At 34.9% G+C, this 16,062-nt stretch overlaps 1 protein-coding gene across 1 annotated transcript in view; it reads right to left on the bottom strand.

The window, feature by feature from the left end:
- LOC145249715 (pseudouridylate synthase 7 homolog) overlaps positions 1-7,785 on the bottom strand; it is a 61,365-nt gene extending 53,580 nt beyond the window's left edge. The window contains exon 1 of the mRNA XM_080111593.1: positions 7,763-7,785. The gene's annotated coding sequence lies outside the window, so the exon portion shown is untranslated. The remainder of the gene's footprint in view (positions 1-7,762) is intronic.
- Positions 7,786-16,062: the final 8,277 nt, after the last annotated feature.

Raw genomic sequence — 16,062 nt, 5'->3', positions numbered from 1 at the left:
AATAAATGTTTATTATTCACAGACATGTTTCATGGTCATTAACCATCATCAGTGTGGCTTATCTCTAACTGTGCCTATAGTCAAATGATTTAAACCCTGGATAAAAATAACTGCTATCCAATATCCTTAACAATTCGCCCACTGTGACAGCCATATTAAATGTGAAAGAAATAAATCCTATACATATATATATTTTGAAAAAAGGATTCCAGCAGAGTGCGTTATTATAAGAAAAAAATTTAGAGAATAAGAGCGTATTATTCATATTTTTTATTTACAGAAAGTTTAGATGAAACAAGTCATCAGTACCGTCAGTTTCAAACCTGATAATAGGGGACCGTTTTAGATACTCATATCAAGCTCTCGCCCGGTTATAAAACAGATGCATATCAGCTGAAGAAAGTTTTCCGACATTTTAAATTATGTTTATTACGTGACGTAAGCAACAGAACTTAATTATCTCCCCTGTCAGCTTATCTTTTTTTTTTTTTTAGTAAGCATAACAGTGATTTCGCTTTCTTTCACAAATTTATTTTTGCATTAATAATTATTTTTCTACTTTATCATTTTTCATAATTTTTGGATATGTTACGATTTGGGACATGACAATTATGTAGGTACCATTTGTTTTGCTTGAAATTCAATATTTTTTTCGTTATTATAATATAGAAGCACCAAAATTTTTCATATTTCTCTCAAAGTGGATTGGTTGGTTGGTTGTTTTTGTTTTACGGCATATCAACCCTTTTCAGGTTATTTAATGCCGAATCCAGTGATTTTGAAGAAATTTTTTTTTTAATAGAATATTTTTGTTGTTTTCAAGTCAGTTTCTATTTAACCCAGAGTTGGGACCCTAACAGGTACTAGCACTCTGGGTCAGAGTGGACCTGGGAGCAATGGTAATTAAAGGGTGGCTCCACACTCCCCAAAGCCCGCAAGTTAGGGCCTCACCACTGGATTTAGTTTAAAGTCATATCCAGGACCCTCAAAGTGGAAGCTAGATAAATTCATCTATTTGAACAGCTCAAGGTGAGTAGAAAGTGAGTCTGGAATTTACTTTCGGCAGTTTTGTAACTCTCGTTTCCTTTATATTATCCCTTAATCCTCACATTCCATGAGCGATGTTTCTGACAAAGAGTGCAGAACTGCTGTTTTCTAAGTCAGAATCTATCCATTTGATAATTATTGTTGATTAGTTTTTGACCTTAAAGTATTATTTTCATTTTAGCTCCTTGCATCATGCTTTGTCTGGAGTAATTTCCATAATACACATTATATATATATATATATATATATATATATATATTATATATATAAAATAATCAAATATCAAATGATCAGTTTCATCAAATACTTTTGCAAGCAAAATCCGATCCCGCATTTTGCTAATTCCTACCCTCTGATGAGAAGGAAAATATTTCTTCAAAACTCCGCGGATTAAGGACTATCCACTTATTTAGTGTTTCCTTTTAAAATTAAATATGTTTTTAACTCATTTCAAAGTGTTTTTTAACCAAGTTTTATTAACTATTTGCTCTTATATATATCAATTATATTTATTTGTTTGGTGCTAGTGCAGAGAGTGATCCACACTGTTTTTTAAATCACATTTCCAAGTTTAATTAAAGTTTTATGATATGTTTTTTTTTTTATTCAATTGTAAGGTTGAAGTATAGAATAGGTACAAAACACCCTCCCCTCCCCATGTTAAGAATAGCTTTTTGAATAACGTTATTATTTACGTCCGGATCACTCTCTGCACTAGTATCATTTGTTTTTGTGATACTTTCTGAACGTATTCAATTATTTATACCAAAGTGCATTTTTACCTAAATGCAAATTGGGAATAATTTTCTCTTTGACCAAATTTGGTACCCCCAAATGGGGAGTGGCATATGTATTATTTCTAAAATATAATTATCCACTGATACGCATTTCATCGTCTACGACTCCCCTGATTCGGATTCAGCCATCTGATGAGTTGTAGATGACAAAACACATGTCAGTGGATAATTACATTTTAAAAATAATAATATATATATATATATATATATATATATATATATATATACATACATACACACACACACACACATTATGGAGAGTAGACAATGCATTGTAGATGCATTATTGGAAACTCCCGTAACTCTCGCTCCTCCTAATTTGTCGCTCAGTCCTCATTTAGAACAAGTGATTTTTCTGACAAAGGAGAAGAAAAAGCTGTATTCAAGATCAGCAGGATTTTTGTGTGAGCAATCGTCGAGATGTCAGAAATTTTCTGTTTCTATGTCTATCCTTGTAGCTATGTTACTGAGTTGACATTATCCGCTGATAGCCAGGGCCCCGAACCTTGGATTAACCACTAAGGAGGTCATCCAATCAGCAGGTGCAAAGTGCTGTGGCTGCTGTATTGCCATTTGGTGAATGGATTCTGGATCATGCAGCAGCTTCTGGTGGGGCTTCTTGATGCCATATTAGTGGGTAATTATTACGGTTTTACCTTATCATAGGTTACAAAAAAAAAAAAAAAATTACTTTGTTTCTTTTTCCCCCTTTACTTTCCCTCTCTGCCCTGCTCTAACCAACTCTGTCGACCTGTTCCACAAATCCCAAAACTCCATCATGAAAAGTCTTCAGAAAAAATACACGATTAAACCCAGAACTCCAACTTCCACTACCACGTCTCCTTCTCCAATATCAGGGGTCTATGTTCCAACCTTCCAGAGGTTGAAACCCAATTACATGAGAATAAACCAGACCTATTATTCCAAAGCAAAACTGGCATTAGACCGACTATTTCCCTAGATGAGTTCATAATTAAACGATACTCTAACATATCAAAATCTGACCCCCAAGATCGTTATGGGCATGAAATATATGCCTACATTAGAGATGGCTTTCCATGTGGTAGGGACATCGCGAGAGAAGACCCTAAATTACCCTATATGTGCTTCTGGGTTGCACTTACTCACACCACTGCATTTTTATTTGCTCTCTATCGCACCCACGACAGCGGAGTTACTATCTTTAAGAGCATATCTGAGAAAATTGATCACATTCTGTCTGCTCATCCTTTGGCTAACATTCACATCTGTGGAGGAGACTTCAATGTTCACAATGTGCAATGGTTAGCCGACTCAAATTAGAGAGGTGATGAGGGGTGTTTCTGTCACAATTTCTCTATTGATTTTTACCTAACTCAGATGGTTCACGAACCCACCCGTGTGCCCGACAGTGACGGTCAGTATGCAAGTCTCCTAGACCTTTTTCTGACAACTTGTCTTGAACTTTGTTCATTCTCTGTTCTGTCTCTACTGGAATCTTCTGACCACTTAGTTGTCTCAGTTAAGATAAAAACAAAATGTAATAAGTCCTCAGATGTACCTCTCCATCATACTGCATATCGATACTCTTTAGCTGACTGGGATAGCTTTTGTAGATTTATATCAGATCTACCTCTGCGTTTTATATTTAAAAAGAATCTGTCCTCTATAGTATCAGACCTGACGGAATGGTTAATTTTAGGTATAGACCGTTTCATACTCTTTAAAAAATTCCAGCAAAACCTAACAACCAGCCATGGTTCTCTCCAGAATGTACTACTGCCATTGCACACAGAAATCACTTTTTCCATTGCTTCCAATGTAACAAATGTATTGAGACTAAATCCGTTTTCAGGGCTGCTAGCAACAACTGTAAAAGAGTAATAAAGAACACGAGAGAGTTGTATGCTCAGTCTGTTAAGTCCAAAGTAGTTGAACAGCACCTTGGTTCCCACCAGTTTTGGCAAATAACAAACAGGGTCCTGAACAAAAACATGTGCTCTATCCTAACAACACCTGGCCTGAGGTAATCTCGTCAGCATTGGACAAAGCCAAACTTTTGCCCAAAACTTTGCAACTAATTCTACCCCATGCGATCAAGGCTGCCAACCAACTGTATCTCCTCCTCCTGTATCTGAAAACACGCTATGCGACATACAAACATCTGTGCGCAATGTTGTCAAGCTAATCAAAAACCTTGATTTCAGTAAAACTGGCCCTGACTGCATTCCAATTATAGTGCTGAAAAAGCTTCAACCAGAACTAGCTCCTGTACTTACAAAGCTGTTTAAGCATTGTCTTAAGAAGAATTGGTTCCCAACACCTTGGAAAACCTTATCAGTATGCCCCATATTTAAGGATTTTAGGTGATCGGAATCTCCTCAGTACAAACCAATCAGTCTCCTGTGCGTCATGAGTAAGTTGCTGGAATCTGTGTTAAATAGAGAAGTAGTCAATCACCTCAGCAAAAATAACCTCCTTAGTGACGTGCAATATGGTTTCCGTTCTGCTAGTTCTACAGTCATATCTCATAGGGTGAGTGCATCTCTCAACGGAGGCTTCCTTTCTAGGACAATTGCTTGACATATCAAAGGCCTTTGATACGCCATGGCATAAAGGTCTACTCCACAAGATATCCAGCTATGATATAACTGGAAATGTCTTCTCAATTAGTAAATAATTTCTCTCTGATAGGTTCATAAGAGTAGTGGTTGATGGGCAGAAATCAGCTCACAGTATTAATGAGTTCCTCAGGGGTCCATCCTGAGCCTAACTCTCTTCCTGATCTACATCAATGATCTCCCAAATCACATCCTAAAATCATTTGTAGACATTTATGCTGATGACACTACAATCTACGGCAACACTTCAAAAGCCGTGAATGACCAAGTTCTCTCTGATTCTCTCTCCTCTGATCTTGATCACGTGGTACAATGGGGAAAGAGGTGGCTGGTTAATTTTAATACATCTAAAACCAAGCTTCTATCTTTACATCATCAACACTGATCCCCGTCTGGCATCAATTGAAATGAATGACTTTCGTCTTAGGGAGGCTGCATGTTTTGACAAGCTTCTGGATTTGACCTTTACTCCTGATCTGAAATGAAATACATACATCAAATCCATTGCCAAGATCACAAGAAAAAAATAGTGGAATCATTCTAACGCTCCAGTAGATATCTCGCTGCTGATGCAATTCTCTACTTATATAGCCAAGTACGTCCGAAGATGGAGTACTGTTGCTACTTCTGGGCAGAAGTTGCTAGAAGCATCTTATCCTGCTTTGACAGAGTTCAAAATAGACTTGGTAGCCTAGTGGAGGATACCCTTTTCTATTCCCTGCAACCTCTTTCCCACAGAAGAGACGTTATGAGCCTGTCTCTGCTTTGTTTTTATTTTGATGGCAAGTGTTCATCTGAGCTCCAATCTATGCCCCCCCCCTTTCCAAACACCATTCTAGCTGAAACCACTATCAATAATTTCCCCCACTCTTTATCTGTGCCTAAACTTAAATGTAGATTCGATGAAAAAAACTTTCTTAAAACTGCACGCTTGTGAAACTGTTCTGTTTTCCTGCTTTCCAGCTGATGGCCGTATTTAGACATTTTCCCATGGACTACTGTACACTCATTAACCCTTATCCTCGAGTGGCCTCCAGGCTTTGATAAGTGGTAACTCCTTTAAAAAAAAAAAATAAATAAATAAATAACATTCTCATTTTGATTCGATTGTTGTAGTTGTAGAATAACTTTATTCCAATCTCTGCCGTATGTTGAAATGCATGTACAGTTACAAGCGAACAACGGTTGATTGCAGTGTGAATTCGTCCGTATATCCATTTTTTGTTTTGTCTTTTTGGATTTATTTAATCTCTTAGCTTTCTGTCTATCTTAATAATTATAAAACCCTACGGACCATCCGATGGTCCTTGCTTGCTTGAATCTTGTATATATATATATGATGATTGCAACGTCTTGTCAGACGAGTGCCACTCCCTCAGACATTTAAAATCCATGAGCCCAAATGTCTGAGGGAGTATCTATACAAATATGATGTTACAGAGTCTTAGCTTTGTACGACAGCTAAGTCTCTCTCTCGGTTCAAAATGTTGAGATCCAGCAACAAGCAAGAGCAAGATAGCCAGCAACAAATTAAACTGCAGACCAGCTTAATGCGGGTACTGGTCTTCCGCTTTATGGTTTTTTAAATCAGAGATTTGCTTCTCCTAGAAAGGTTGCCTTCACCACGGCTTACGGGAGCCCTCTCTACCCCAATACACATATACACACACACAAATATACACGGTGCTAGTTGGCCGTTGACCCAGAAAAAAAGTTCATTCGCCCTTTGGAAGGTCTTGTTTTTAATCCTTCAGGGAGACTAGCCGCCCTCCTCACCAAACAAGTCTGGTGGGGGAACCATTTTAGTCGCCGGTGACCCGACCATTATATGTGTATATATATATATATATATTAAACGTCTGAATTTGTTTCCACTGTCTCAAATTTAGAGATCTTGCGAGCCTGTCACTGCTTTATTGTTATTTTCATGGCAAGTGCTTGTTTGAGCTCCAATCTATGCCCCCCCCCTTGCCAAACTTTCACAAAAACACTCGTCTAGCTGAAAACACTATCAATAATTTCCCCACACTCTTTATCTGTGCCTAAACCTAAACATAGATTCCATGAACAAAGTTTCTTTCTTAAAACTGCACGCCTGTGGAACTGTCTTCCGTTTGCCTGCTTTCCAGCTGACTACAATATGGTTGTCTTCAAGTCCAACATAAACAAGTTCTTGAGGAGCCGTTCCACTTAAGTTAACAAATTTACCGAATTTCCATTACTAACGATTACTATATTGTCCAATCGACTACTTTACACTCTTTAAACCCTATCCTCGAGTGGCCTCTTAGCCTTGATAAGTGGTGATGCCTAAAAAAAAAAAAAAAATCATGACTTAATTTTTTAGCAAACTTTTCAAACTTAACGACTAAGTCTGGAACACTTTATGTGTTGGTTTCGATTCTATCTGATGGCATCCAAGTCATATATATACATATATACACTAGCAGAAGTACCTGTCGTTGACTGGGTTCAAAAACAGTCTACAGAAAATGGACTGTGATTGATGAAAGTATGATAGGTTATGAAAAGGAAGGGGTTGTAAAGAGATAGGTTTTGATACTCAAAAATTTTACCATAAGCAAAATATGATGAAAGTAAAGATAATTTTTGCGAAAATATATTTTTTATATCAACTTTGTTTCCATTCGTAGCCAAGAGTGACCAACAAAATGATGTTTCCTTACAAAGAGAAAATGTTATGTATATAATAATATAAATATACAAGAAATAAATGTTACCATAGTCAATAAAAGTTACTTTTATGGTAGAAAAGTTCATTGGTTTGTATTTTTAAGTAGTTTGTAATAAATTTTTTAATTTTTTTTAATTCACGAACCGGTTTAAAAAAAAAAAATCAAAATGGCAGCAACTTTGAAATGGAGAACCCCGTTTTCAATTTGAAGGAGGGGCACCTGAGCATTCTGTGTTAACAATTTAAGAGAGTTCCGTCAACGTAAGGAATATTTATAAACATTAATGTTTTCCATTATTTTGCGCTTGAGGAATATTCGATTATGGCATGTGTAGTTTATATAAAAATTCATTTAAGTAGTTATCGCCTCAAATTTCGTTTTAATTTCGGTTCTCTGAAATTATTTCAAGTAAACAGCATTAAAAACTATTTAAAAAAAAAAAAAAAAAAAAAAAAAAAACATGAACTAAACTTTTATTGACTATGGTAACATTTATTTCTTTATTTTTTCGGGTAGTCATTTGTTGGCTTTTCTGCTAAACACTCTTACGAAATAATATCGACGAAATATCGAAAAACGAAGAAATAAAAACAGTTTTGAAAAATAATGAAGCTTTACTTACTTTAGTAAAATAATCCGAAACAGCAAAATGGGATATTAAAAAAGTAAACACGTAATTACTTTAGTTTTTTAAAGCAAAGAATCTGGCGCCCTTTTCAAGCAGAACAGCTTCGTTTCAGTTTTACAGTATTGAACGGTGTAGTATTGCACCGTTGGATTCAGGGTTGTACTATTGTAATGTAAAGAACACGTAGAAAGGGTTTAATCAACTGAATTCCTTCTAGTACACTGACGAAAAAAGCTTAAACAGATATATAAATAAAAAGGTTATGTAAATGTTTTTAAAAAGACACGTAATCACGTGAGCAAGATTTTTTCCTTCTTTTGACATGATAACAAGTAACGTTCTTATTGTTTATTACTTATCTATTTTCGAAAGAGTGCCACGTGCAAGTGGAGAAGGAAAAAAACAGTTATGCGAAATTAGTGTCGAGAATTGTATAAAGTTCTGACTTTTGTTTTTTGGCTTTCACTTTAATAAGAATGTGAATTTATGAGGTGAATTTATTTGACACAATATGATTCAACTAAAAAAAATAAATAAAAGCTAATGTGAATTAAGATTAAAGTTAAGGTGTTATTGTGGACCCTCACCCCTTTTAAAAAACCTTGTTAAACTTTGTGACATATTTACATTCTATGGAGCTCATGCGTGAACGAACACCCAATAATTTTATTATACCATATTCCTTCAAACTGAAACATAATTATCAAAGTATACTTACGCAAATAGATATGAAAAATCTTTGTTAAAGTTTGTGCCATATTTACATGGAGTAGAGGCGCAAACGCAGACCCCACAATTTTATTATACCATCCCTATTTAAGTTGAAACATACTTATCAAAGTATTCTTATGTACATCTATATCAAAAAGCCTTGTAAACGTTTTTTTTTTTCATTTTTTATTTCCATACTTTGGGAGCCAGGTGCGAATGCAGACCCCACAATTTTTATGAACCACCATTCTGCCAGATTAAACATACCCATTCCTGATCCTTGATACATCTTCTATCATTATATGTAATCAGTTTTTTAAAATAGTCAACCATATAGGAGCCTATTCATGACCAGACACACACACACAGACGTTCAACTTTATATTATATATATATATATATAAATTTTGACATCACTACTATATATTGGGTACAATATAATAATCAATGGAGTATTGGCTCTATAATAATAAATACGTAATCTTCATAAATTAAAATATCATAAGCGGATTGCTTTTTAGTATTTATCAATATCAATTGCTTTTGCTTACATAAAGATTGACATAAAAAAAACAGTCCATTCATTTCTTGTTTTTCATTTGAATATACTTTGTTGGGAATTTTACAGATACCTTCTGCATTTCAGTTTTGTTGCTAATTGTGTTGTGTTGCTTTTTTCTCTATTGATTACTGCTATGCGAATATTTATGTCCGTGGTCACTTTAATGTTCACAATATACAAATGTATCTGAATTTTTTAGATGAGGATCGATAATTCATATTATTTGGACTACAGTTCTTATCTCCAGTGTTATTCTAACGTTTCGGTCGCTGTAATCTTCGGCCTTCTTCAGGTGCATCTTGCAAGTAACGTCAAACAGAACCCTTTATTTAATCCACGTCATTTCAGCAGTCCTGACTGGGTAAAAGTTCTAAATAATTCACAATTGTATTTTGAGTGTCACCCGCACTGAGGATTGAACTTTCAACCTCCATAAGAGTGTAACTTACAACTAAATTTTACCAAATACTATGTCATGTGTCCATGCAGATAATTCTAGTATGAATTTTAGGAGCCTTAGACCTATCTTTTTCACCAGCTATCGACAAATAGCTTCACTGCCTTGCGGAAGGCTAAGGCAGTAAGCCCTGGCAAAAAATGTAGTTTGGAGTCCCGATAGGCAGATAGTGAAGCACTACAACACCTTTCTGGCAACTCCTGAAGCTGCGCTGGTTCCAACCATATTGGTTTGCCTTTCCATCGGACTTTGTCTGCAACACCAAAAAGAGGACCTTAGTAACTGAGCAAACCTAGGTCTCCTTATCACCCACCCAGGCCTACATCTGGAGAGCCAATTCCAGCTTTGAAATGGATAGCCACAGCAGATTCAGACTAGATGTGACAACATTCCATGACTGGGCGACTGGTGGCTTTATAGAATACTCTCAGGGGTTAGTAATTTTCTAGCACAGTAAAGGGAGTCCATCTTTACAGCAGCCTTGGCAAGGTCCTCAAATTAGTTACCAATTATCAAGACTAAAAGCAACTCGAAGATAAGGGTTATGAGATGGATAATAGATTGTTAACCGAATGAAGAATATTATGAGGATAGAAAATGATGAATAAGATTTGATTATGTTAATTTTTTTTTTTTTATTTCGGACTATTAGTCTCATCTTTATTAGTTGTTGTTTGTTTGTTACTAATAAAGATGAGACTAATAGTCCGAAATAAAAAAAAAAAAAAATAAATAAAATTAACATAAAAATGCTCATCTCAAAATAAAAAATTCCAATTAAGGAATAATATATATATATACCAATCGGTACGGACCCGACTATGGAAGATCAGATAATGAATAAATGTGGATTTATAAGATCAAAGAATCCAACCTTGATCGCCCTTCGGGGCCCGTGGCGCAGTTGATAGAGACGTTGAATCTCTACGGTTCCAGATGAACATTGTCTGAAGATAGCGGTTTCAATCCCACCCAAAGCGTGCCAGAGGTAATTGGTCAAAAATGTGGTGAGACAACGACAACTACGGATGGCAGTGATGGCTGAGAATGCAGTTAGGAGATTCGAAGTTCCTATCTGTCGCGGTTACCACTTGACGAAGGCCAGAGGAAGTTGGCCAAAACGTTGTGAACCAATAAAAAAAACAAACAAACAACAACTAATAAAGATGAGACTAATAGTCCGAAATAAAAAATATAAAATTAACATAAAAATGCTCATCTCAAAATAAAAAATTCCAATTAAGGAATAATATATATATATAAGATTTGATTACTTATGAAGATGGCTTATGACAAGTATTTGCAGTGATGGGAGAGAGAGAGAGAGATTGGCACATGGTTGACAGTGTGGGACCTATTATATTGGAGACTCATTTTTGGAACTTGTCCAATAGAAATAGACTATTGGTTGATGCACCAGTCCAACATCATGCGTTCTATCACACTTGGGATTCTCAAAGCATTCAGTTGTCACAATTAAGAACAAATTTAAGCACAGTAAAACCTTCCATTGTAGAGTGTATCGATACTCAAGGGCTAATTGGAACAGATTCATATTTTTCATCTAGAAATCTCTCTGGAGTCCATTTTCAGGAAAAATGTATCGATCAACATCTACGATTGGTGAATTCATAGTATCGAGAGATCTATACCTTTGAAAAAATTCTAACTGCCAACTATAGTATACTCCCTGAGTGTGCTACTGCCACTGCTCCCAGTTGGTTTCCTATATCAGGATTTAACCAATCAGAAACAATCTTTCGCATAACCGATCACCTGTCTTTGAATTTTATTTAAAAGAAACACATTTGTGCTTAAAAAAAACTTAGCCTCAAGAAGAAAACTACTAGTATGGCACAATCACGTTGACACACCGGTTCTCGCCAGATCACCGAAGTTAAGCAACGTTGAGCCTGGCCAGTACCAGATGGGTGACCATTTGGGAAGGCGAGGCGCTGTATGTACCTTCTGGGGAGGTTGGGCATGGGGCCAGCACCCTCACTCTGTAAAAAGAACTCCTCGCTACAAAACCATCTACAAAAAAGTTGTAGACGGCCTATGTCCCTCCAGGGCTCAAGGGCTATGGAAGAAAACTACTAACTAAACTGTGTCAATCCGAGGACAACCAACACATTTTTCTTGGCATGCAAACAAAATTTGCCATAGTCTCCGGCTACTTGCATATCGCCAAGTGTACATAACTTCCAGCACATAAAATTCCTAATAATAATTTTACAAACTCTGCCAATCCCATGAACTACATAGGTATATAGAGTTAAAATAATATTTTCGGCATGGACATATACCGTTTTTATCAGCTTGATTTTTTTTAACAGCATGCACGGAAGCTTCCAAGAACGGTGTGTGCATGCTCTCACTTGACGTACGAGAATGCACTCGTCCAGGAGTGATATGAGAACACCATTCATGCTTTGTAGGTCGCTCGCAGTCTGTGTTCGTATTGGTGATACTAAGCGAGTCCATGTCGGCATCATCGTTCGTGATAGTAGGCAAGTCCGTGTCGGCGGCATCATTTGCATTACTAAGCCCATGTTAAGAATGGCTAAATTAATAACATTTCAGCACGATCTGTAATCTGCCGGTTATTTACAAAACCACTCTTAACATGGAGTGAATGGGAAGGGGGGGGGGCTTTGTTAACTATTCTGTACTTTCCTCTAACAATTTAATAAATCAATAAATAAAAATTAGTACAAAACCTTTTAAACCAGAATAGTAACCAACCCAAGACAAGAAGTTTTTAATATCAGGAATTATGTCTGACCTAACATTGTTTCCGTCAAGTACTCTTCTAGTTTGCCATACTTTAAATCTTTTCTTGCCTTTGGTAGAAGTTATTTGTTGATTATTTGTTTATTTCGCCCCCCCCCTTTCCCCTGTTGGAAATTGTTAATCGCCTATGCTATTTATTTATTTTTTATTTTTTTTTAGCAACGGGGGATAATTTATTTGTTTTTGTTTATGGCGAGGTTTGTATTACTATACACAGATTCGAAAAAGTTGTCACAAAACAAACGTATAACAAATAAATGTTATCAAAGGCAAGATAAGTTACTTTTCTACCTAACTGGACAAGTTTTTAGTGTTTTTATTTAATGTAACATGTTTATTCAGCTGGAAAAACTGTTTACCGATGTATTGGAAAGTTAAAAATGGCGTCCGACTCTCTCTTTGACACGGTAAGTTTGGGAAAAGGAGTTATAAATAAAAAACTAGATAAAATACTGTTAGAAACTCGCTCAATATATGTTACCGTGACATAGGCTGACATATATTCGGTGGGTTTTTAACAGTATTTTGTCTAGTTTTTTATTTTTAACTCCTTTTCCCAAACTTACCGTGTCAAAGAGAGTCGGGCGCCATTTTTAATTTTCCAATACATCGGTAAACACTGTTTTTCGAGCTGAATAAACATGTGACGTTAAATAAAAACACTAAAAAATTATCCAGTTAGGTAGAAGAGTAACTTATCTTGCCTTTGATAACATTTATTCGTTATATATTTGTTTTGTGACAACTTTTTCGAATCTATGTGTACAGTAATACAAACCCGAAACAACTTTTTAAAAGTATTGGGGGGGGGGGTTATAATGTGGCTATTTTGGATAACTAAGACTCGATGTGAAATGCAATAATTTTCGAAAAATAAAATGTCTGCATAAAATAAAAGCAATTATGATTTAAATGCAACGTAAATAAACCAGTGTTTCTGTTTTTTTTTTGTTTTTGTTTCAAGAACCCAAATTCAATTTTGTGTAGTCTTTAACTCGTTATCGGCTAATCTATAGAAGGACCGTATATATAATATATATATATATATATATATATATATATATATATATATATATAAACAGCTGAAAGAAAGGCAACTACATAAAATTAAATTCGGGTTCTTGAAACGAAAATAAAGCTGGTTTATTTACACTGCACGTTTTCCTATTCAGGTGATATGTAAAAAGCCAATATTGTTTCAATGGCAGGCATCTGGAAGTTGAAATCTTCAATATAAGCCAGTTAAATTGACCGAATGCCACAATACTCTTCTACGAAACAAATAGCTTTAATTACTACAAAAAAAAAAAAAAAAAAAGCGAGGGTTTCAGATCGGCTAAATGAGTGAAGGTACAGAATAGTTAACAGTAGCACCGCACCCCACCCTCCCCATTTTATCTAATTCTTGAGATTAAATCTATTTTGGTGTAATTTAAAACAAGAAAAAGAAAAAAAAATCAGAAAAACACACGAAAAAAAAAGAAAAAAAAATATCTATCTATATATATATATATATATCCATGTGAGCATTCCATATTTTTAACTAACGTACAAGAATTGTAATGTTGGGTTGTCGAAAAAAAAAAAAAATAATGAATTAATGCAATTTTCAACAATCGTTAAATAAAATACAAAATACAAATCACATACTCCTCGTCTAAAATAATATGAAGTATAATTATTTAAAAAAAAATCTATTTTGGAAGTGTTTTTTAAAGGATGTCAAGCGATTTGATTAAAATATGGTCTGTACGAGTTAAAAACTTTATGGCTGCTACAATAATCAGACGGATTACGGAAACCGGAAGTCGCTTGCATTCTGGGATATCTAATTTAAAATTCGCTCAGGTCTTTGATTAAAAGACATAATTTAACATTTTAAATGATTCGATTAGAATTTTCGTTATGTTTTCTAAAGACGTCGATACAAAAGGAAGATTTTCAAGCAATTGATTTGGTTAATTTAATCGTGTGGAAGGCACGAAAAGTGATACTTACCCAGTACTGTGATGTCGACGGAATACACGTTGCTACTGTTTTCAAAGGAACTGTACAACCATCTTAATAAAGGGAGTTAACTCTGATACAAATGGCATCCGTTTTCATTATTGACTCAAATATTCATGAAAAACTTCAGTGTGCTTGTTAAGATAGAGTCGACAAATCGATTAATATATATATATATATATATATATATATATATATATATATATATATATATATATATATATATATGTATATATATATATATATATGATTTTAAGCAACAGTAATTGCTTATGTGTCATGTTGAAAATAGTAATCTATCCAAAAATTACGAAAATTCATTGAGTAGAAAATTATTTATAATTAAAAGTAATTTTTAGGGAAATTTGAGGAGAAATTGCATTTTCCCTATGTGTGAACACTTTAAAAATTGTGAATAAAGGTGACATACTTATATCCTTTTTCACCACTTTAATGGCCGATGTAGCAGAGGTAGACTTTTTTTTTTTTTACTAAAAACACAATAGCAGTTGTTCTATTGGATGGATTTTCATAATTTTTTGATATATTACTATTTGCGACATGTTAATCAAGTAAGTACTGTTATTTTTTACTTAAAACCACATATTAAAATAAAATCGATCTGTCGCCTCTATCTTAACAATCACTAACTCCAGTTGTTGAAATAATATTTAAATAACTAATGTTAGTGCTTATTTACATTGGTGATCTTTTAAACCAACACATTTCAGATGAAAACTTTATTACATACTTATGTGCCATGTCGAAATTACTATCAATTCCAAAAAATTGCGAAAAATAATTACCAGAAAAATAAAGAACTTATCGATTTATCGATATTGCATGTTTTAAAGTGGAAGAGTTGTGCAACTAATTCAATATGGCAAACAAGAGAGATAACTATTAATTAAACTGACAAATTAAGGGCACACCATTTTTAAATGAACACATTTCAAAACGTTATTGTCTATGATTTTTTTGTTAAAAATATGGTTAAACTAATAATTTCTCGGGTAAATTCAATATACTGCTATCAAAACTTCTAACTCCAAAACTCGACACTCTTTCAAGTTGACTTACACATGACTATGTATGTAGCACAACTTCTTCCAACTTGTTCCCCTGCTTGCTTCACGTCCGTTTATATTCACCTGTCTCATTTGCATAGGAACGGCAACAGTCTGCGTCACTCACGTGAACGTCAACCATAAAACCAACTGAGTGTCACCATTTTAGCCTTTCTTTCTTTCCTATTTTTTTTTGTTCATGACCCTTTGAAGCACGCACACATGCTAGTCAAGTAAGTTATGATTTTCCTTACACCCCCCCCCCCTGATCTCATAATCACAAACATGGCAGGGGCCAGTTTTCATACTTGTCAGGTACTTCTTTAAAGAATCGGAAGCGTCACTTCCTCATTTCCATCTTCCTCATCACTATCATCATTGCCACCAGTATGTTTTATCATCCTCTCTTCTGGTTATTTACTTTTAATCTTTTTATTTTTTTACAAATGAGTCACCAGTTATCAAGACCCAAAGGCCACTCAAGGATAAGGGTTAATGAGTGTGCGGTAGTCATGGGACAATATCATAGTAATCGTTAGTAGTGGAAATTTTGTAAATTGGATTACTTTAGAGGACGGCTCATCAAGAACTTGTTTACGTTGGACTTGAAGATGATCATATTGTAGTCAGCTGGAAAGGCAGGGAATGCAGTTCTAAGAAAGAAGCTTTGTTCATGGAATCAACGTTAAGGTTTAGG

This window comes from Euprymna scolopes, chromosome 28 (genome assembly GCF_053919585.1).
Source record: "Euprymna scolopes isolate OS-2025 chromosome 28, ASM5391958v1, whole genome shotgun sequence".
Lineage (NCBI taxonomy): Eukaryota > Metazoa > Mollusca > Cephalopoda > Sepiida > Sepiolidae > Euprymna > Euprymna scolopes.
This window is presented reverse-complemented; position numbering and strand designations above follow the sequence as displayed.